Genomic DNA, 21,216 nt, shown 5'->3' on the forward strand with positions numbered 1-21,216 from the left:
CTTTGGCCTTACAGTGGACCACAGTGTGAAGATCTGCGCAGATCAGAGATGTAAAGACTCAGCTGTGGATGGTTTTGGAGACGAGAGGGGCAGCTAGTCTGAACATAATAGGGAGGACCTGGTGAAGGGAGTGGCAAAACTAGCTGGAAAAGAAGCAAAGAGTATATAATTACCCACCCTCTCACTAATGCATCACAGAACCTTTACTGAAAGGTTATTCCAAACCAACCTCAGTCTAAGAACTGAAAAATTCCCTAAGAACATTAAGTAACTGTAAACCAGTAAGAAATTAAAATTCAAGAATGCACTCACTGACTCTCCCTGCAGAAATAGCTTTAAAACATCACTTGAAGGACACAGAAAGAGTGCAAAAATCACATTAATTACATTCCCAGGTGATACTTTAAACGACGGCAGTATTTGTAGCTTAAAAAATAATAATAAATATGATCTAAGACAGTGGTAGAGAACAAATTTAAAATAAGCTTGCAATTAAGCAGTCATTAACACAAAGAGAAAAAGTAGGAGCTTCCTACCCCACACAACTCAGGAAGCAGTAGCTGGACAAGCCCTGAGCACCCCAGTACTGCTTGTGAAGGTACAGCACTCCTGAGCTGTTTAAGAGACACTGGTGATGCAGGTGTAAGACACTACATTGAATTTTGGGTCCTTCTGTATAGGAGACCTGAAATACGTAGAAAAAAAGTCCCAAAAACCAGAAGCCCAGTGTGCCATTAACAAGGGCTTGAAAAGACAATTTAGAAGAAAAACAAAAATAAAGTAAACCTGTTGGGTTATATGACAGCTGTTCACCAGCAGAGCGCTGAAAAAGGAAAAGGCTGCAATGAATCAAGATCAATTAAATGAAATAAAAGCAAAAGAAAAAAACCCACAAGATTAGCACTGGGAAATTTGTAACAGCGAGATGCAGAGAAGTCTGTCAGTAGAAATGGTGCAGACCCCCTCAAGGAACTCTTCTTAAAAAGAAAATCCCCATGTGTTATAGATTAGGAAATCAGGGGAATTTTTCTTTCCCCTGCCCCACTCCAAGGGAAAGAAACGGAGTGGGGGGAGGGGGGGGGGAAGGGAGGTTATTAGCATTACAAAAGATGTAGCCAGGCTAGGTTTAATGGGCGATTTGGAGAAAGAAGAGAGGTAGGCAGGGGGCTGGGTTCTGCCCGGGAAGGTGAGAGGCAGAGTGCGTGGCTGGCTCCTGGGGTGCAGACAGGCATTTTGTTGGGGAGGGGGATCGGAGGTCTAGCTTTCTTTTTGGCTGTTAATCCTGGGGAGCTCGACCTCTTGTCCTGCTGGTTTCGACCTGCCTGACTGTCCCGCCTGCCGGAGCTGCTGTGTTTCATCGGAGAGCTTTGCTTGCCCGCGGGAGAGGAGGAGGAGTTTTTTTTGAGACACCACCGCTGAGCACTGCTGATCCAGACATGTTGGAGCTCCAGTATGAGCTGGAGTCCAAGACAGCAAAGTGGTATGCCACTATTGACATCGCAAACGCATTCTTCTCCATTCCCTTAGCAGCAGAGTGTAGGCCACAGTTCGCTTTCACCTGGAGGGGCATGCAGTACACTTGGAACCGACTGCCCCAGGGGTGGAAACACAGCCCCACCATCTGCCACGGACTGATCCAGACCACATTAGAGAAGGGTGAAGCTCCAGAACACCTGCAATACATTGATGACATCATCATATGGGGGGACACAGCAGAGGAGGTTCCCAAGAAAGGAAAGGAAATCATTCAGATCCTCCTGGGAGCCGGTTTCGCCATAAAGAAGAGTAAAGTTAAGGGACCTGCCCGAGAAATCCAGTTCCTGGGAGTGAAATGGCAAGATGGGCGTCATCAGATCCCGACAGAAGTCATCGATAAGATCACAGCCATGGCCCCACCAACCAGTAAGAAGGAAACGCAAGCTTTTTTGGGTACCATAGGTTTCTGGAGGATGCATATCCCGGAGTACAGTCAAATCGTAAGCCCTCTCTATCTGGTTACCCGAAAAAAGAATGATTTCCAGTGGGGCCCTGAACAGCAACAGGCATTCGAACAGATTAAACGAGAGATTGCACATGCTGTAGCCCTCGGGCCAGTCAGGACGGGGACAGATGTGAAAAATGTACTCTATTCTGCAGCTGGGAATAAAGGTCTCTCCTGGAGCCTCTGGCAAAAGGTGTCTGGTGAGACTCGAGGCCGCCCACTTGGGTTCTGGAGCCGAAGCTACAGGGGATCTGAAACCAACTACACTCCAACAGAGAAGGAGATCCTAGCAGCTTATGAAGGAGTACAAGCTGCCTCTGAGGTGATTAGCACAGAAAAACAGCTGCTCTTGGCACCTCGACTACCAGTGCTGAACTGGATGTTTAAGGGAAAAGCACCCACCACACACCATGCCACTGATGCTACATGGAGTAAGTGGATCGCTCTGCTCACACAGCGTGCCCGTATTGGAAATCTGAATCGCCCTGGGATCCTAGAAGTCATCACAAATTGGCTGGAAGGTGAGAGTTTTGGTCTAGCAGATGAGGAAGCAGAAGAGCAGGCGGTACGGGCTGAGGAAGCTCCAGAATTCGATAAACTACTGAAAGAAGAAGCACGCTACGCCCTCTTCACTGACGGCTCCTGTCGCCTTGTAGGAATGAAGCGCAAATGGAAAGCAGCTGTATGGAGCCCTGCCCGACAAGTTTCAGAGGCTACTGAAGGGGAAGGAGAATCGAGTCAATTCGCAGAGCTCAAAGCTGTCCAGCTGGCATTGGACATTGCTGAACGGGAGAAGTGGCCAAAGCTTTACATCTACACTGACTCGTGGATGGTAGCCAATGCTCTGTGGGGATGGTTGGACAGATGGAAGAAGGCCAATTGGAAACGCAGGGGAAAACCCATCTGGGCTGCTGATACGTGGCAAGACATCGCTACCCGAACAGAGAAGCTCACTATGAGGGTCCGCCACGTAGATGCCCATGTGCGCAAAGGCCGAGCCAATGAGGAGCATCGCAACAATGAACAGGCAGACCGAGCTGCACAAGTCAAGGTGTCACAGGTGGACTTGGACTGGCAGCACAAAGGAGAGTTGTTCCTAGCACGGTGGGCCCATGATGCCTCAGGCCATCAGGGCAGAGATGCCACCCATAGATGGGCACGAGACCGAGGGGTGGACTTAACCAAGGACATTATTTCCCAGGTTATCCATGACTGTGAGACCTGCGCTGCCATTAAACAGGCTAAGAGACTCAAGCCCCTATGGTATGGTGGATGTTGGAGTAAGTACAGGTATGGGGAGGCCTGGCAAGTCGATTACATCACACTGTCACGAACCCCCCAAGGTAAGCGCTATGTGCTTACTATGGTGGAAGCCACCACTGGATGGCTGGAGACGTACCCGGTGCCTCACGCTACTGCCCAAAATACCATCCTGGGCCTTGAAAAGCAAGTCCTGTGGCGACATGGTACCCCAGAGCGCATTGAATCAGATAACGGAACTCATTTCAAAAGCAGCTTAGTTGCCACCTGGGCAGAGGAACATGGCATCAAGTGGGTGTACCACATCCCATACCATGCAGCATCCGCAGGGAAAGTTGAACGACATAATGGACTGTTGAAAACCACCCTGAAGGCGTTGGGTGGAGGGACAGACAAGAACTGGGACCAGCATCTAGCAAAGGCTACATGGTTAGTTAACACCAGAGGTTCCATCAACCGAGCCGGCCCTGCCCAGTCAGAGTCCCTCCACACCGTGGATGGAGATAAGGTCCCCGTGATTCACGCGAGGGGTGTGTTAGGGAAAAAGGTTTGGGTTGACCCTACCTCGAGCAAAGACAAACCCATTCGTGGATTGTTTTTGCCCAAGGGCCCAGCTGCACATGGTGGGTGATGCAGGAAAATGGAGAAACTTGGTGCATACCTCAGGGAAACCTTACTCTGGGGTGAGCTGGCTGTAACTGTATACTTCTATCTGTATGTAACTCTGCTCCTGTATCAGTATTTGTATCTACCTATTAGTGGATGTGTACATAGTTGGAATACTGCATGTACGTATGAGGATCAAAGATTTAATCTGATAAAGTGTGGCAGCATGGGAAAGAAAAATTAGGGGTGGATAATGTTATAGATTAGGAAATCAGGGGAATTTTTCTTTCCCCTGCCCCACTCCAAGGGAAAGAAACGGAGTGGGGGGAGGGGGGGGGGGGGAAGGGAGGTTATTAGCATTACAAAAGATGTAGCCAGGCTAGGTTTAATGGGCAATTTGGAGAAAGAAGAGAGGTAGGCAGGGGGCTGGGTTCTGCCCGGGAAGGTGAGAGGCAGAGTGCGTGGCTGGCTCCTGGGGTGCAGACAGGCATTTTGTTGGGGAGGGGGATCGGAGGTCTAGCTTTCTTTTTGGCTGTTAATCCTGGGGAGCTCGACCTCTTGTCCTGCTGGTTTCGACCTGCCTGACTGTCCCGCCTGCCGGAGCTGCTGTGTTTCATCGGAGAGCTTTGCTTGCCCGCGGGAGAGGAGGAGGAGTTTTTTTTGAGACACCACCACCTGAGACTGCAGTGAGTCCTCGCCACTATTGACAGCGGTGAGTTCCCGTGGGAGCGTGCTGCCTGCCTTCCTTTTTGTCCCCACGGAGGAGAGGACCCCCCATCTCCTTGGCTTCCCCCGCGCGGTCCGGGACCGCTCTCTCCAATCCCCCTCTTCCCGCAGGTGACTGCTAGAGCCCACAGCACCCCTGCTGACCACGACCAGGTACTGCAGGTCCTACAGCTTCAGCGGCCCAACAGCGCCCCCTGCAGACCGCAATTAGGACTGTGCTAAAGGATAGAGAAGCATTCCTCTAGACTTGTTGTTGTGGTTGTTGTTGCTGTTGTTGTTTTGTTTTGTGTTACTGTCTTTTTTGCCAACATTCATATATCTTTTAATAAAGGGTTGTTATTTCTTCTGTTTTTCCACATTTTCCTCGAGTAAAGCCCCTTAATTTGACATTACAATTGCAGAGAGAGAGGAGTTTGGTCTACCTCACAACTCAACCTCTTTAGCAAACAGTCTAGTCTCTTCAGACTGAGACACCATGCCTGAGGAGTGTATAACAGAAAATAATGTAGTGCTGTTGAGGGCTGAGATACACGATCTCTCTTGTTTTACTGTTCCAGGGTCCTGGCACTTACACTCCCAAACTAACAAACATGAAGGATGCAGCTAGAAGTCAAAAATCCAGCGTCTTAAGGGAGTGTTTGCAACATAAGATCACAAACAGATGCACAATGACCACCTGATCTGCCTTTTACCATGGGTTGTTGGAAGAAAACAGGGATGTACCAATCATTTCTGTTGTCTGGGGGAAATGGAGTTGTGGGAGGAAGCAGCAGGCCCATTGAGCCCCTAGAAGTTGAATCCTTAGAGGAGTACAGTATACTGGATTGTATAAGACCGTTCCCATGAGAAGCAGAGAAGCTAATTAACCATTCCCATGAGCAGTACAGCCTTGAGAAGCGGGGATTTAATTGACAAGTTGATAAGTAGATTTAGGGAGGATAGAGATGTGCAAGGACAAAAATGTTGGCTATGTTCATGGTGCAGGTGCATGATAATAGTATTTTGTAGAAATTATATTATTTACAAAAAAGTGTGTGAAAAAATATGGGCTAGCTTTCCTAATAAAGGATTCTGCTGTGCGGAGGCCGCAGACAGCACTTGTGCAGTGTGTGTATGTGTATGTGTGTGCTTTTCTATATTGGCAAAACCTAACAACTACGACAACTACCCTGTGACATGGAGTCATCAGGGGTAAGTCATGACCAATTTCTTGCATCCACTCCTCAGGCCATTGGTGCGGATCAGAAACTCAGTTAGATTGGACTTTCACCCACCACTGCAAATGTCATTTGTCCTAGAGAAAGGATACACCAAGCTGAGAAATCCAGTCACACCCAAGAGACTGAAGAGAAAAATTATGTGACTGCTTCAAAAAAAATGCAAGCTAATATTATCTGGTTTCTAACTTGGAGATCAGGAGGAATATTAAATATTTTAGAGTATTACAAGACTTGTATCTCTCTGAGGGTATCCCACCTCCCACACAAGGTTGACACAGAAAAGGCTGTGGTCTTCCCAGATCTAGACAGAGAGGAGCCCAATGCATAAATAAAATATCTGCTCTGTTTTTCTCAAGAAAAAATACTTTTTTTTTTGAGCAGATTGTCTCTACGTAAGTAATATTTTAAATGCACCTATTTTCCACTATTATTTGGCATTGCTGAAACACCAGTGACTCACAATCAAAGCTTACATCAAAGGAAAACCTTCACCTTGAAACAAAATAGATGTCATTTGGCTAAACTGCGAAGAATATGAAAAAAAAATTGCTGAATGCCAAACATCTTATACAAAAATAAAATGCATTTTTCCCCATGAACATTCAGGTAACCACAGAAGCAAGAAAACAGTGCCACAAGGGACATCATTAGGTCAGTTAGTCTGTCCTCCTTTTTCAAGGTAAAAATCAACTATTCTAAAATACGGAAGCTGTAAGTTAGCTTAGATTTTAATGTGGTGACAAAGAAAAGAGGACCAGAACTGATTGAATCCACATCTCAAAACAACAACAAATAAAATATTTTTCTCTTGCTTGAGACTGGAATGCAAAATCCTTCAAATTACTGTAGTGAAGTGTGAGGGATGTACAAAAAATGAAGAGTACCATCTAATGAAAGAAAGGGGACATTGTGAAATGAGTGATTTGTTTGATGCTCTGAGCAACAGTGACCAGGAATCCTTTTCAGAAGCAGTCAGAAAAGCTTACAATGCCTCATAAATCTAAAGATGGTGGAGGGAAATAGAGAGAGATATAAAGTAAAGCAAACACTTTAATCTCCCTCTTATGAGGGAAAGAGATAAACCTTACCCCGCAGTGCCAAACAACAGGATTTTTAGGCTTTTTTTGGTCAAACATAAGAAAGTTGATGCAAGAAGCAATCAGTTTTATCTGATATGTTGAGAAAATCCATATTCACAGCAGTTCTGCAACCAAAGGGTGCATCTCATTTCCCGCTGCCACAGTCCTGGAGCTGGGGAGGAGTGTGAGCTACACTTGGATGTTCATGGATCCCAATCTCATTGTAAAATCTGAAGCCTTCTCCCTGGCTAAGGAACAATTCTCCCTGGCCTTATACACTGACCATCTGCGGTGGAACCCTTCCCAGGCTTTGAGACTCCCTTTTGCAAGATGACCTAGAAAGGAACATACGAAAAAAATTAAGGTGTACATACTTTTATTTCAGCAAGTCAAAGGTATAAAGAGGGTGGGGAGATGACACCAGTGAAGTTCACAGAATTCTTTCCTGTCTAATGATGGCCACATGTGAAGCACTAAAGCGGTGCTATTTTAGACATCAGAAAAGCTGTGAGGCCATGTCAAAAGGCCTAATTCACATTCCAATGCAGCTGAAAGGAATGTGAGCCTCATCATACATGTTTTAGTCTAGGTGCTCTCACTTTTCCTCTCTTTATACATAGCCATGTATATCATGGCACATAGGTATGGTTTTGTACTGCACCTCTCACATGTGTACCTCTCACTGGCCTATGGAAAATGTATAGTAAGAAATAACTTCACTCATTGATAACAGAGTTGTTTTTAATGTTCTATCTCAGTAGGCAGCAAAACCACAGATCTTCTGGCAAATATTAAAACAAAGATTGTATTTTAAAATAATAATACATGCAGCCTCTTTTTCCAATTATAAACACAAGGATACATTTTATTCTACTCTCCCAAACATGTTTTCTTAAGAATAATTTCCTTTACACTTTGGCATTTTATTGCCACTACCTCTGGACATTTATCATTTTTGGGACTGATACTGCCATCAGTCAGCAGGCCTGTAACAAACATTTAAATGTATCTGTATTGGGGAAGAACTATACAATATATATGAAAATTTTGAGTTTTTTCCTTACCGTAAAATACAAATATACAGGAATCCAGTTAACTATTGGTTATACATCCATGCCCTAAATACAATGACAAAAGTGACAGATGAATTTTTAGCTAAAATAATTAAATAATTATACCAGGATTTCAGTAATTTTTAGTTCTAACATTCAGCAAATGTCAAATTCAATGAAAGCTGATTTCAATGTGAGACTACATTGATGCAAAAAGAAAAACCTCCAAGGGTTAGTGCACCTGATTAAATAAAAACTGAATTGAATAAACTCAGAATGTACAATGAAAGAGATATGAATAAAAAAGGGCATGCTGGATGAGAATAAATTAGGCAAGCATGGAGAAAAAAGTACCACTCTGCTCACTTTCTCAGTCTGACTAGAGACCTGGAGAGAATTTTGAACATGCTCAGAGAATGCTGTTGGTCTGAGGTTCACTGAGCTGTACAACTGAGTGAGCTCAGTGTTCATGGAGGGTCCTGGACATGCAGAATTTGAGAGTAAAATCTTCTTCAGTCAGTTCATGGTCAAAGTTACAGAAACTTCCAGTGACCCATTTACCACACATCATGCCACTGCATCACTATCATACAACCTCAGTTCAGTGGATCCCATGATGGAGTGAAAAAAAGCTCTTTAATGCCAGTTGTCATTCAAGAATACTGAGTTACCTCTTCAAAAGAGAGTTTTCTATTTTTATGAAGCAATGCAATTACCTAAACTAACCCCCATTGTTACATTGGAACTTTTTCAGCTGTTCAAAAATGTGACCTTTGAGACTGATGTTTCATTGCATAGGAGCTATTGTAAAAAGACTACTTTTAAGCATTAATTAGCTTTAATTAAGACTAATGTGTCCTGGCTACTTATTCCTGTCCCTGTTCAGCACTTTATCACCTCCCGACTTTCACTGCTACAACCTGTTTTATACGAGGTTAATTAAAAAACCCAGGCTGAAAAACAACACTTTAGGCAGGATTTTTTTGTTTTGATCAAAGATATTTTTTTAATATATTCAATAAGACAGCCAACAAGAATCTAATTTGATTGACCTCGGCCATGTTACTTCCTAAAGACCAGAATATGCTGCCAGGAGAAGGAAATAAAATATACTAAAACCATGAGAAAAAAAATTCTGTAGCATAGAGTCACAACCTAAGATTCTCCCTCATTAAATCAGTGTCTGTCTAAACTTACTAAATATAAATTCTTCATGCTCTGGAAAACCAAGAAGAGAGATTAACTGATTTCAGGCATGAGCTGGAAGCTACAGAGCATGTCTCCAGATTCTTGCCTCCACAATAGGTGGTTTCAGATGGAAAATGCCATCTGTACAGTACAATTTCCGCAAAGCCTGGAGGTCAGTTCCCAGCAAGATATGGACTCAAAGTGCCTCCAAAGTTTCGCATTTCCTTTTCTCAAGGCCTTTATCAGAATTACCTCTAGCCCAGCTCATCTTGTGTCAACACTGGAAAAAAAAAAAGACATTTTATGTGTCAGCTAAAGCGACTACTGATACTGCTCCTAACAGCAAATCCTTCCTTATTGAAAAAAAAAGATGAAATAAAATCAGCAACAGAGCAGAGCAATGTGCTTGCTCCCTGGCCTCCCTGCTGCAGTAACAACACAAATGTTTTGCACTTTCCAAAGCGGCAATTCAATCCCACTTGCCCCTTTCTTCTGTAAGCTGCTCTCCTCCATTTTTGAGTGACTCAGCTCCCTCCTGCATTTGGAGAGACTACAACCCAATTTTCTCCAGAATGAAGCAGTCACCTTATTCCAATTTCTTCAGATGCTGGTTTTAAACCAATTTTCTTTTGCCTCCTCTATCTTTCTTTTATAAAATTGACATTCTCATGCCTTTCTTGGGCACATGCAGCGCCCTGGCACAGGCTGCTGATGGATTCAGCCTCTGGGCAGTGCATTAGCTCTAGGCATGGAAGAGCCTCTGCCCTTTCCCCTCCAGCATTAACATATCCAAGAACCAATCTGAATTCCCAAATGTGTGATTGTTCTTCTCTATTCCTTGTTTGATCTAAAAACTTATAAATACTTGATTGAATGGTAGAATTATGACATCAGCAGTCACCCAGCCAGACATCACAAATGAAGAAAATTAATTTGCACTCAGCTGTTCTGTTAAGATTCTGTACAAGATCTTTCACACTTTGAAAAATCATAGTTCACAACTATATCATAACTCTAAATGTGATCCCTTAATGACATTTCACTCAGGAGACACAACATTTTTTGCCAGCTGACAGCGTAATTTTTGCTATGTACATTAGACAGATTAGTTAGATTTTGGGGAGTATACACAGAAAAAACTATATATAAAACACTGATAAGGAGACAGCTAAAGGGAGCCTTAGACACTTGACACTCAGGTTATTTTCAAGCTAACAGAATTTAATATCCTCCTCAATCTAAATCTATATTCAAAGAGTCAGTCACATTTTTGTTGCAGCATCAGCATTGTTGAACATTTGCCCAAGTGTCTTTTTTTTCTTTTTCTCTTCTTATTCTTCTGCCTTGTTCTAAGCAAACATGCCTTAGGATCAATAAAATCTCCATTTCACTTCATCATGAGCTCATTCCTTGTTTTAAAAGAATCTTTGTGAATAAGACGTTTTAGAGAAAAAAAACCAAACAACCAAAATTGTACATTATTGCAAGGGAGAAATTAACTTGTTTTGCTATAAGACACATTTTCAAATAAAATACTTATGAAAAATCACACACTAAAGCAAATTAAAACATTGAACCACCAACCACAAACCTCAACAGCTCTGAGCACCTTAAAATTCAGAATAGCAGCACAGTATTTTTCAAAACCAAAACCAAAACAAAACAATTCCTGAAGCCTCCTGATTTATTTTTATTTTAAAATTGTGTGTGGGCATATATTTATATTTTAAACATATATATTTGAATGCATCTGTAGGCTGGCCAGTACTTTCTTATTTTACTCTTTTTGAGTGAGAGATAACATGAATCCATGACTTTGGCCCTACACTGTGAATCTCATGGGTATGTGGTGTATGTGGGGAAAAAATTTGTTAGTGACACTACAGGGTCACACAATGAAAATCCTTCTGGATTAAGAGAAGAGAAAGGCCATTAAGAGAACAATCTTATTCCCTGATGATGGGAGATGGGTCCATGACACAGAGCTCCAAACCAGACAAAAAATGCCTCAAAAGGCCGATTCTTTTTTGACTTCTGATAACTAGAAAATTTAAGGGGTTCATGTATCCAAATTATACTAATATATTAACATCACATCCTTTCATTTGGGGAAACTCAGGCTGTTTGAGCAAATATTTAATTAAACCTCATGTGGCACAGCAGGGAAAATATTTTTAATGATATCCTGTGGTGAAAATCAAAATTTCCTGACAGTTACCTCACAGCAGTGCCCAAGTTTAATACTGTTTTTTTCATAGACATGGAAGAGTTAAGTTTATCAACACTTGGAAAAACCTGACCTGTTTTAATCATATCTCACAAGATCTACAAGAAGCAAAGAGATGTCCTTAACATAACCTATATTCAAAGGTTTAGAAATACAGCTTATTAAGGAGCCAAGACTTCATCTATGTCAAAATATGGATAAGTTTAACATTAGAAGCTGAAGATAATTGCTTAGAAGTTTCATGTATGTGTCTGTTTTGGCAAATTTGTCAGTATTTAGAGATTTGGTTAGAGAATTTAGGCTTTTCCTGTGGGACAAACCAGGTGTGGGAAACTTTAGTCATAAACTGAAATGAATAAGGAGATTCTCAGTGTGGCACTTCCGTTTTACAACTGGAGATATTATATCTCTCATCCTTAGTGTCACTGCTTAATTTGCAGACTGATATAAAACGGATATTTTTAACATCTCCCTTAGGGATTTTAACATCCAGAGGAGGAGTATGCTGGGAATTGACAACCACTCCTCGGACCTTGTAGGAAATTAAGATGTGTCCTGATCGGAGGGAAATCAAGACTTTGATGCAACCAAATCATCTCAGTAAAAAACTGGTTTGGACACACCGTACACTAACAAGGTATAATCCTAATTGCTCCTTCAGCAATTTTGTTAGAACATGAACAGAAACATGATGCTTATCAGGTAGTAATTAGTAAGACATACTCTCATGGCCCAGTCTGTTACTAAAAATTATAATAATCTATTTTATCCAAGTTCAAATGGCTCCTCTATTTTCAGCTTCCAGGTAGCACACATTTTAGAAATATCTCTACTAAAAGTAAATTAAGAATTCCTTCTTTTTAAATAGATGAAAACATTTCAGGAACCCAAGTTAGGAAACACAAATTCATGCATACACTGATATTTGACATTATGTCTAAGAGCTTAAAACATCTGTAGCATTTCTTAGCAGGTAGCCACAGGTTAAAAAGAAAAAAAATTTACTGCTAATAAAACAAGAATTAGCTGAATACTAAGGAAGTATCTGTTCCCTAAATTAATAAATTGCACCAAAATGTAATTTGACATCATACATAATGTCTCTGAGTATTTCTTTGACACAGATACATTCATCAAATTATAGCAGCCTTTTAATTTTTATTTTATTAAGAAGTAGGAGAAAAACTTCACCTTTGAACATGACTAATGTCACCAAAAGCAAAAATGGACAATGACTGATAGCTCAATAAGAGAGATTCTTCTCCTGCTTCATTCCCATCATCTGTATTGCAACAGCAGAAACAAATATTGAACTGTCCAGGAAAAGACGTGAGTCGTGACTTGTCAAAACAACATCAAGGCAAATGAAAAAGATAAAATTTTAATTTAATCCTTCAGGGCTTTGATTTTTTTTTGTTAGTTTTTCTTGTTTGTTTGTCTGTGGTTTGGTTTTGGTTTTTATCTTTTAAATATCCCAAATAAATTATATTCATAGAATACCAGGTTAGAAGGGGACCTAAGGATCACCTGGTCCATTCTTTCCTGGTCTGAAAAAGAAGGCCCAGCCCCCTGTCCAGCTGTCTTAAAAGTGTCCAACAGTGGAATACGGCCGGGAGATTATTCCAATTGGTGTTTGTTTTCATTGTGAAAAATTTTCCTTTTATAATTGGAATCTCACCAGTAGTAACTCGTACATGTACTCCTCATGTTTTCCCCGTGGCTCCTTGTAAAAAGGCAGTCTCCATCTTAGTCACCCTTTAAATACAGTAACTTGTCCCTTATTACTGAAAGGAAGAACAAAAGAGAGCAAAATTTTAGCAGTCAGCTCTGTCTCTGCCTATTAATTCACTTTCTATTAAAAACCAGACAGCATAACTGAACCAGAACAACGCTGTAAATTTACAGAGCTGGAATTTTCAGACTTTTTACACATTATTGTTGTGTTCACAATTAGCCAAATTAATCCCAATTTTAAGGAGCTTTTAAGAACAGTCAGGAGTAGTTGATTTATCTGTTACTCACTTTCCCATTTATTAACCTCGTTGTTACACTTCTGCAGTTTACTAGCAGTAAACAAATCCCATGTGAAACCCAATAAAATACTTCTTTTGTAATGCTAATGCTACTGTCTTTATAAATCTTCAATTCCAGGCACAGCATTACGTCCTTACTGGCTGTGATTTATGAGTGGGCTGACCTGGGCCTAACCCTGTCAGCTTTAGCTATGAGACAGTCCTTAGGATTACGGGTCTCTAATCTGGCAAATTCCTGAGAGGAAAAGAAATTAACTGAGGAAGGCTCTCTCTGTCAAGTGATAAAGCCCTGTTCTTTTCAGGTTTCACTAGAGATGGGGTTATGGTCAGAATTAATTGAGGGAGACACAGGGACACCCAAAAAAATAATCATGTCAGAAAAACCAAGAGAAACAGAATTTATAGGAGAATTACTGAATAGGAAAGAAGAAGAGGTTGAAGGGAAGCAATCAATTCCCATTTATAAGGTAGGGAGTCTAGCAAACTAATTAGCATTAAAGCCAGATCAATTTTCTTACACAAAGTATTTTATGAGAATGTTACATGACAGTATACTAATTAAAACTGATTGGCCTAATTAGAGCAGCATTAATAACATAGCAGGCACTGGCAGCAGAACCACTTAGTCCGTGATGTGCTTTACAGATAAAGATATGTGAGAGTCACCTCAGATAACCCTTGTTTTAAGGCAGCATTTTGTTTTGCAGCAAGGCAACAGCATGTCTGTGATCACATGTTGGTGAATAGGAAGAAAAATGGCAAATTAGACACTATAAAAGGGAGAGACAAATTGAGAACTGAAAACAACAGTGTGTTAGAGAAGCAATTAGTGAGAAACAATTATAAAGGGTGAGCCTGATTCTCCCATGCCCTGAACCTTGGGAAATAATTTACTGTGAGAGCAGCCCAGCAATGCTTCACCCAGGCTTTGCTATCAAATAAGACTTCATACAGTGCAAGGCAGGAGGGGAAAAAAAACCTGCAGAGCTCAGCAAATTCCAGACCTGGGAGTCTACAAACACTGATCAGTCTACAGGGCTTCCAGGCTTCCCTCAAGGACATTGTGGTAGTTTGGTCTAGGCCTTCCTTGGTGACCAGTTTGTAGCCAAGGAAGTGCCCAGATTTACCCAGTATTCCCTATGATTTTTACGTAAGCCAGGGTATAAGAAGAAAGGAGGAGAGGCCTTCGCTCTCTTTCCTTCCAGCGGCTTTGGAGGTGCAGGTTCCCTGTTGTTGAGTCTGTCGTGTTGGGAAACGAGGCCTGGTAAGGCCTTGCCAACCTTGGGAGACGGAGGTTGCCGGCGATCGTTCCAGAGTGACTTTCTGTTGTCCCAAGGAGAGTAGTAAGATATTCTTTTGCTAATTCTTTTAGTTGCTAGATCTTGGGCTACTGATCAGGATATATATATATTTTATTTTGGTTTTGTTCCTTTTTTCCCTTCCCCCTTTCCCTTTCCCTTTTCCTTGTGAAATTATATATATATTTCAATTGTATATAACTGTAACATAAGTGTAAATATATTTATATATATTGCTTTAGCTGTCTCTCTCTTGTTTCGGTTTTTCTTGGGTTTTTTTTCCCTCTTCTCCCTGAGGTTTGGGGGGGATGACTCCTTGTGGTAAGGTTTGGAGACTTGGCAGGGAGCCAGCTTCAAACCATATCAGACCTAGTGGATAATCAGTATTTCACAAGGTTGTTCATGGGACATTGTCCAGACTGAAGTTTTGATGAGCACTTTCCTTTATAAGAATTTTTTCTGAACATGAAGAAATCAGGAAAACATGCTTTTTTTGGAGAAAACCATGTAGTGTGTGCAATCCTGATTTTATCATTTGAGGAAATGAGTGAAATTTCATTAAAAGTATGTTTCTAGTTTGGGTGTGAGCAATATGTAATGGATGAATGAAGAACCTTCTATGACTGTTTGACAAGTCATCAAATAAATGTATAAACAAAATGTCACTAAAGTATGTAAAAGGAAGCCGAACAATTATTAAACAAGTCCAAAATTAAGACCTATTCAGAACTAAGCAGAATATTCTCCAATGGCATTTTGGAGCACTGTTGCTTCTGTTTGCCATTCAAATTTTAACTGCTGTGATTTTACCATGATAAGTGAGAAAGCAACATGTGCTGAAAAATCAGTGTGAATAGCCTGTTTGAAAAATCAGGATATTTAGGGTTTAAAAATATAGCTGCTACAGATCAAGGTAATGTAAATTTTATATTAATGAGGGAGATAGGTATTGCAAGTAGATAGGTAGTTAGACAACAAAAAAAAACCAACTTAGAAAACAGAAGTTTTTCTTTTCTTTTTTTTAAATTCTGAGGCAAGGTTTCCACTGTATAACAATTATGGCAGTAATTACTGTCAGTGCTCTGTTTCTCACAATGGTAAAAAACAAAACCAGGCACAATAATCATTTGGTGTTCTGCTTTCAAAATCTACTGCCATGAAATCACCTATCTTGGTCACTGCTGTCTCCTACAGCAACTGTTGCAAAATAGGTACTCCATGCATGTTATCTCCCAAGGAGATGTACTTCCAAAATTACTTCAGCTATATTGGAATTTTTCACCCTCGTGGGTAGATTCTCACAAGTAAAGCAATGCAATTTCAAGATAACTACTGCAAAATAATGTTACTAATGCATCAGAATTCAGGCAGGAATTTATTCTAGGCATTTATTGTGCCGTGAGGGTCAACTTCTCCAAGCAGAGAAGTATATATAGAGAATTCCCCTCCAGAGGAAGAGGAAAATGAGAAATCTCATAAAGAACTAGCAATAAATGACAATACTTGTGGTTATAATTTTAGTGGTTTGTCTGTCATATATCAATATGTACTCATTGCTTTCACATAAATTTTGTATATTGCCATTTCCTAAATCTAAACACTTACTTGAAGAAAAGTGTGATGGTGCAAAAATAAATGACACACAGTAATTAATTTTAAGCTTCACAAATTAAATTAAAATTATTAAGCTCCATATTAATTGCATAAGAATAAAGAAAAGTATTTATGCAATGGAGAAGATGAATGAGCCACTAAATTATAGCCTGAAACCTACAATGAGTCTCTGAAGAAACCAGGACAAATAATGGGACCTTTGCTTGAGTGAACTACATGGCTGAGCTTTGGGGTCTTTCACAATGCACAGCATCTACCAAGTGGCACTTAAAGAATTTGTATGTATTTTATACAAAAATATAGAACTGTGGGGAGATTTTATTGACAGTCATTTGACAGCATTTAAGTAACTCATGAAAGTACAAATAGGTTATTAATAAGCAGAAAAAAATAAAAGCCAAACATCACACAGAAATGAACTAGTCTTGCCCTGATACTCATATCTGAGCACCACTATATAACTTTCTGATGGGTTACATGGCTGAGTGCACATTCTGAAGCTGAAGATCATCCTCTGGGTTTGTGTGTCCCCAAGTCTCCTACAGCACCACCTCCATTTTCTACATCACTTTATGAACATAAATCCTCAGCTGCTGAGAGATTTGGAAACTGTAGCTGAAATTCCATCTGTCAGAAGCTTCAGGACCTCTGCTGAATCCCAGGTCCACCCTCTTATTTAAGCATATTTTTCCTCAAACAAGATCTGCTGGCAGTCTAAGTTTTCAGTCCTGTTTGGAAGCCCATAATATTTGACACAAAGTGATGCAAGGGCTGCAAAGGTTCCAAAAACTAGTCACTGCCATACACAGTACAAGAAATACATTAATATAGTGGGAATGAAATAAAATCTTCTTTTACTGTGATCTGCCTCAATTTCTTTGGCAGTCCTATCTTTTTCACTTAGAGCAAACCTATCTTATTAGTTTAGGTTTCTTCATTCTGTTCATGGTTTCTTTTCCAATGCAGTTTTTTCTGCCCATAATTTTTTCATCCTTGGATGTCCCTAGAGCTAAATCACCGCTTCAGCTATCAAATAATTCTCCTTTCTTGCTCTTCAGTGTGTCCATTATCAGCATTCATTCTGCTCCCTTTTCACTTTTGCCACTCCTTAAGCCAACAAACCAGTACTTCATAGGTTTTTTTTCTTTTGAAGATTTTTCAGTCTGCAAAGTCTCTTCCTAGAGATAAGAAAAATCGGCTTTTTCATAGGTTGCATCCAGATCCTTTCTCCTGATATTCTCCTCTGAAAGGAAACATGGGACTGACTTGGAAGAACTGTAACTCACCCTTCTGGTTGTGCCTAAAAGTATATACTAACTGCTAAGCATTGATTGATTAAGTTACATCAAAATGCTAATAAAAACTCATAGATTGTAAAGTATATGTAAAACCAATCTGATTTTCAACCGTCTCTTCCCATCCTGAACATGAGCTCACCTTTATTTGTGTGGCTAAGTATGGGTTTGGTAGCTAAATTTATGGATAAGTTTCAAAACTCTAGTTCAACTGTAACGGAAAAGTGAAGTGCTAATATTGAATCCAGTTTGTGGCAGTGCCAGGTGTGCATGTTCTGGGTAAGAGCACAAAAAGTTCAACACTTAAGCTGATCCAAAGAGACAGGTCTGTCTAAGCTTTGCTGTCAGCCTTTGCTGTGCAGACACATGAACTTTAATTAGCTTAAAAAAGACCAGAAAGCATTTCAGTGTTAACATATATCATAATACATCTGAAAAATCTGCACCTTTGGGTTACACAGCAGGGATGCTGCTTTTAGTGGAGCCTTACATCTGCTTTGATTTTTTAGAATACTTTTAAAAGGCAGCTGTGTTCTTCTTCAACAGTACTCTGAAGTGTATTAAAATACCACAAGAATGGCATCAATAAAACAGAGGTGCCTCAAATGCATAAAAATTAGAAAGTGCTGAGGGGTCTGAAATTTTAGAAACTGTAATCACACTTGTGATCTTTTATTTAGTTTTGTTTAAATACACCACTAATGGAAGTTAAATATAGTGGTCCACTTCCTAAGCTGGGGGGAAAAAAATCAATAAAGTTATATAGATTTGTATCAGTTGTGATTCTGCCCCTCTATCGTCATATTTACATTTCTGGTAGTTTATTTGTCTTCAGTCTGAAAACCATGATCTTTTAGACTACCTCTGGTGCAAGTCTCACTGCTGAACACACAATCACCCCTTCACAGAATCTCATTTTGACTGGACTTGTTCAAATGTTCTTACTGATCAAAAGGAAAATTAATATTCCAGATAAAGTTCCCACATTCCATGATTGGCTGTCTGCAGCTGTATAGCCTGATATAATCCACTTCTTAGGCTATGGCCTCCCATTTGCTTTTACTTGGAGACTCTATAAATTAAAAAAAAATCCAGTGATTCACAGTATCTGAGACAGGAAATCACCATGAATACACTTTCAACTAAAATAGCCAGGGCTGTGTTTGCTTTAGGAGACCTTCCTTTGTGAAAGAAGGAAGTGTTTGACAATGGTTTGTCTTAAACATGTAAGATTTAAAGGAGGAAAAAAGCATTTCAGTATTGTTAGAATAAATGTTTCAATTAACTTCAATCTCACTCTACTTCCCTGCCCAAAAGTGCACTAGAAAGCATCTATGTGCTTTAATCCAATTATAAAATAATTGCAATATCAATCTGTCCTGCAAGTGGGAAAATTTTAAGCCTGGCCATAGGAAAAAGTATTCCAGTTATGGAAAACAATCATTTAAACCAAGTTAACTCTATAGTGAAGACACACCACACCATGTCTGTTCTAGCATTGCCAAAAACAAGGCTGGTAGTGTGTGTCCAAGTGCCTTGATCAAATCCTACACTGGAGGCTTCAAGAATGGCCAACAAATATGTTTCTTTCAGAACATAGAAAGGGGAATAATGAAGACCTCCATTATTCATATACCAAAGCATTAGCATAAAGAAGTTTGGAAATCACTCCTACTTACAACAGCATCAAAGCTCCAGACAAATTTCAGGTCAACATTTCAAGGGAAAATTGTGGAAATTGTGGAACCAAGGAGAAGATCCTCGTTCAAGGTGACAACAGCACCAACTGAGAACAGAGCCTTGGCTTCACTCACATCATTTTATGCACCATGCAATTAGTATGGTGTGCACAATTTAATTCAACACAATGAAAAAAAGGGTTTAAAAAGAGGCATCTAAAAAAGAGAAAGAATGAATCAGAATAATTTTCAAATGTGTGACTACACTGCTTGCTTGCCTGGAATCATCCCAACTGTGGATGGAATAATTTCACAAAGACTATTTTGACTGTGAACATTTCATGAATTTAGGGGTCATAAGAGCACTTAAGTGTGGATAAGACTACAAATCAAACAACTGTGAAAAAGGATCTGAATATTGAGTCTATTCTAGATACCATCAATGCCAGGAGTCTGGTAATACTGAGACTACATTCAGACTCCCCTGGATCATTTTAGACACCACTGCATTTGCAAAACACACTAATTTCTCTTGCCAGGTGGTATAAGATTTATAACTAACCCCTCCACAAAAAGATCTCACAAAGCTGAGCAGGCCCACCTGTGATGCTTGGAAATAACTACAAAGGGTTAAGGAAAGAAAGACACATTATGATTTATGTTCCATTCCACCTTGAACAAATGGGAGAAACATGAGGTGATATTGCAGAGTTTTTTAAAGTCTAAGATTGTTGGAGGTGGAAGCTCTCAGAGCGCTCTCTGATCATCCCCTCAAGGAGAAAAGCAAAGTGTGTCCTGAGGAGTGGAAGAGTAGAGGCTCTGCATGCCTGGATCTACAGGCATAGGGTCTGAAACAACAGAGAGGAAATTAAGAAGCAATCAACCAGAAAATCCCTTCCTTTTGCCATCTGTCTGAGCTGAGAGGCCTTGGGGGACCCATCTCCCTCTCATGAGCCCACACAAAACACAGCGCTGTGAGGAATTTGTGGTCTCTGCAGCAAACAGGGACTCTGCTCTCCAGAAGTTTGTCCTTGTGAAATTCCAATTTTAACACATCATCTGCATCTCCCTGTTTCATTCTTGGGAGTGTGGTCCTCATCTCTACAAACTTCTGGCTTCTGCCTTGATGTTTTGAACATTAGATGCTAAGTTATATCTACCCAGAGGAGTCCCCTACACAAAACATCATCTATAGTTTCTGCATCACAAATCTTTACTCGTCTTTTTATTTGGAATGAAGAAGTTGAAAAACTTAAGCAAAAGATCTTTTCCAAACTTCTTATAATACTAAAATTGTCTTTTGGGTCTGTAGTGCTACTTGAGGACAGTCAGCTACTTGATTCCTTTTTATGGAGGACAAAATGGGAGTGCACAAGGATGATGGAGGTCTCCAAAACAAAGCCCAAATTTCTGCCCTTCTACTCACAACAATGGGCCAAGTGCTTTCCAAGGTCCCAGTTGTGGACACTGGGACTCACGCTGCTGCAGAAATGGTGTCTGGAAGAGGTGACTTGTTTTGTTTCTTACTGTTCTTCCACTTCTTTAACTTGCTACTTGTCATTTTTGTCAACAGCCAATAAAAAACCTCACCCCAAACCCAAGAACGTAAGATTACATAAATATTTAAAAATTGTTGCCCTTAGATTGAGCAGTAAAAAGGAAATGAAAGAAGAATGGAAAAGAAGGAAAACGGAGCTCAGGCTGCTTAATCATTTTAGATCATAAATTTTTTGGGGAAAATGTCACTTTTAAAAAGAAATATTCTCAGGTTTCAGCATTAGAGTTAATTATTATTTAAAAAAATTAAATGTTGTTCAAGAAAAAAATCACAAGTGTCTGCCTATGTATTTGTGTGTGTGAAAGATCAACCCTTATAGACTGGATATACATTGCAAAATGTCTGGCACAAACATCAGTCACCTCCTTCAGATACCATTTTTAACAACATAACAGGAAAA

The 21,216-nt window shown here is 40.3% G+C and overlaps 2 long non-coding RNA genes across 2 annotated transcripts in view; both read right to left on the reverse strand.

The window, feature by feature from the left end:
• Positions 1-21,216, reverse strand: part of LOC135408651 (uncharacterized) — a 123,306-nt gene that overhangs the window by 7,180 nt on the left and 94,910 nt on the right. The window lies entirely within an intron of this gene.
• The window catches only part of LOC135408655 (uncharacterized), a 50,790-nt gene continuing 36,807 nt past the window's right edge, over positions 7,234-21,216 (reverse strand). The window contains exons 2-4 of the long non-coding RNA XR_010427764.1: positions 14,377-14,920; positions 13,018-13,123; positions 7,234-9,392 (exon numbers count right to left, since the gene is read on the reverse strand). This is a non-coding gene — a long non-coding RNA (uncharacterized LOC135408655). The remainder of the gene's footprint in view (positions 9,393-13,017; positions 13,124-14,376; positions 14,921-21,216) is intronic.

The sequence above is a fragment of the Pseudopipra pipra genome, chromosome 2 (genome assembly GCF_036250125.1).
Source record: "Pseudopipra pipra isolate bDixPip1 chromosome 2, bDixPip1.hap1, whole genome shotgun sequence".
Lineage (NCBI taxonomy): Eukaryota > Metazoa > Chordata > Aves > Passeriformes > Pipridae > Pseudopipra > Pseudopipra pipra.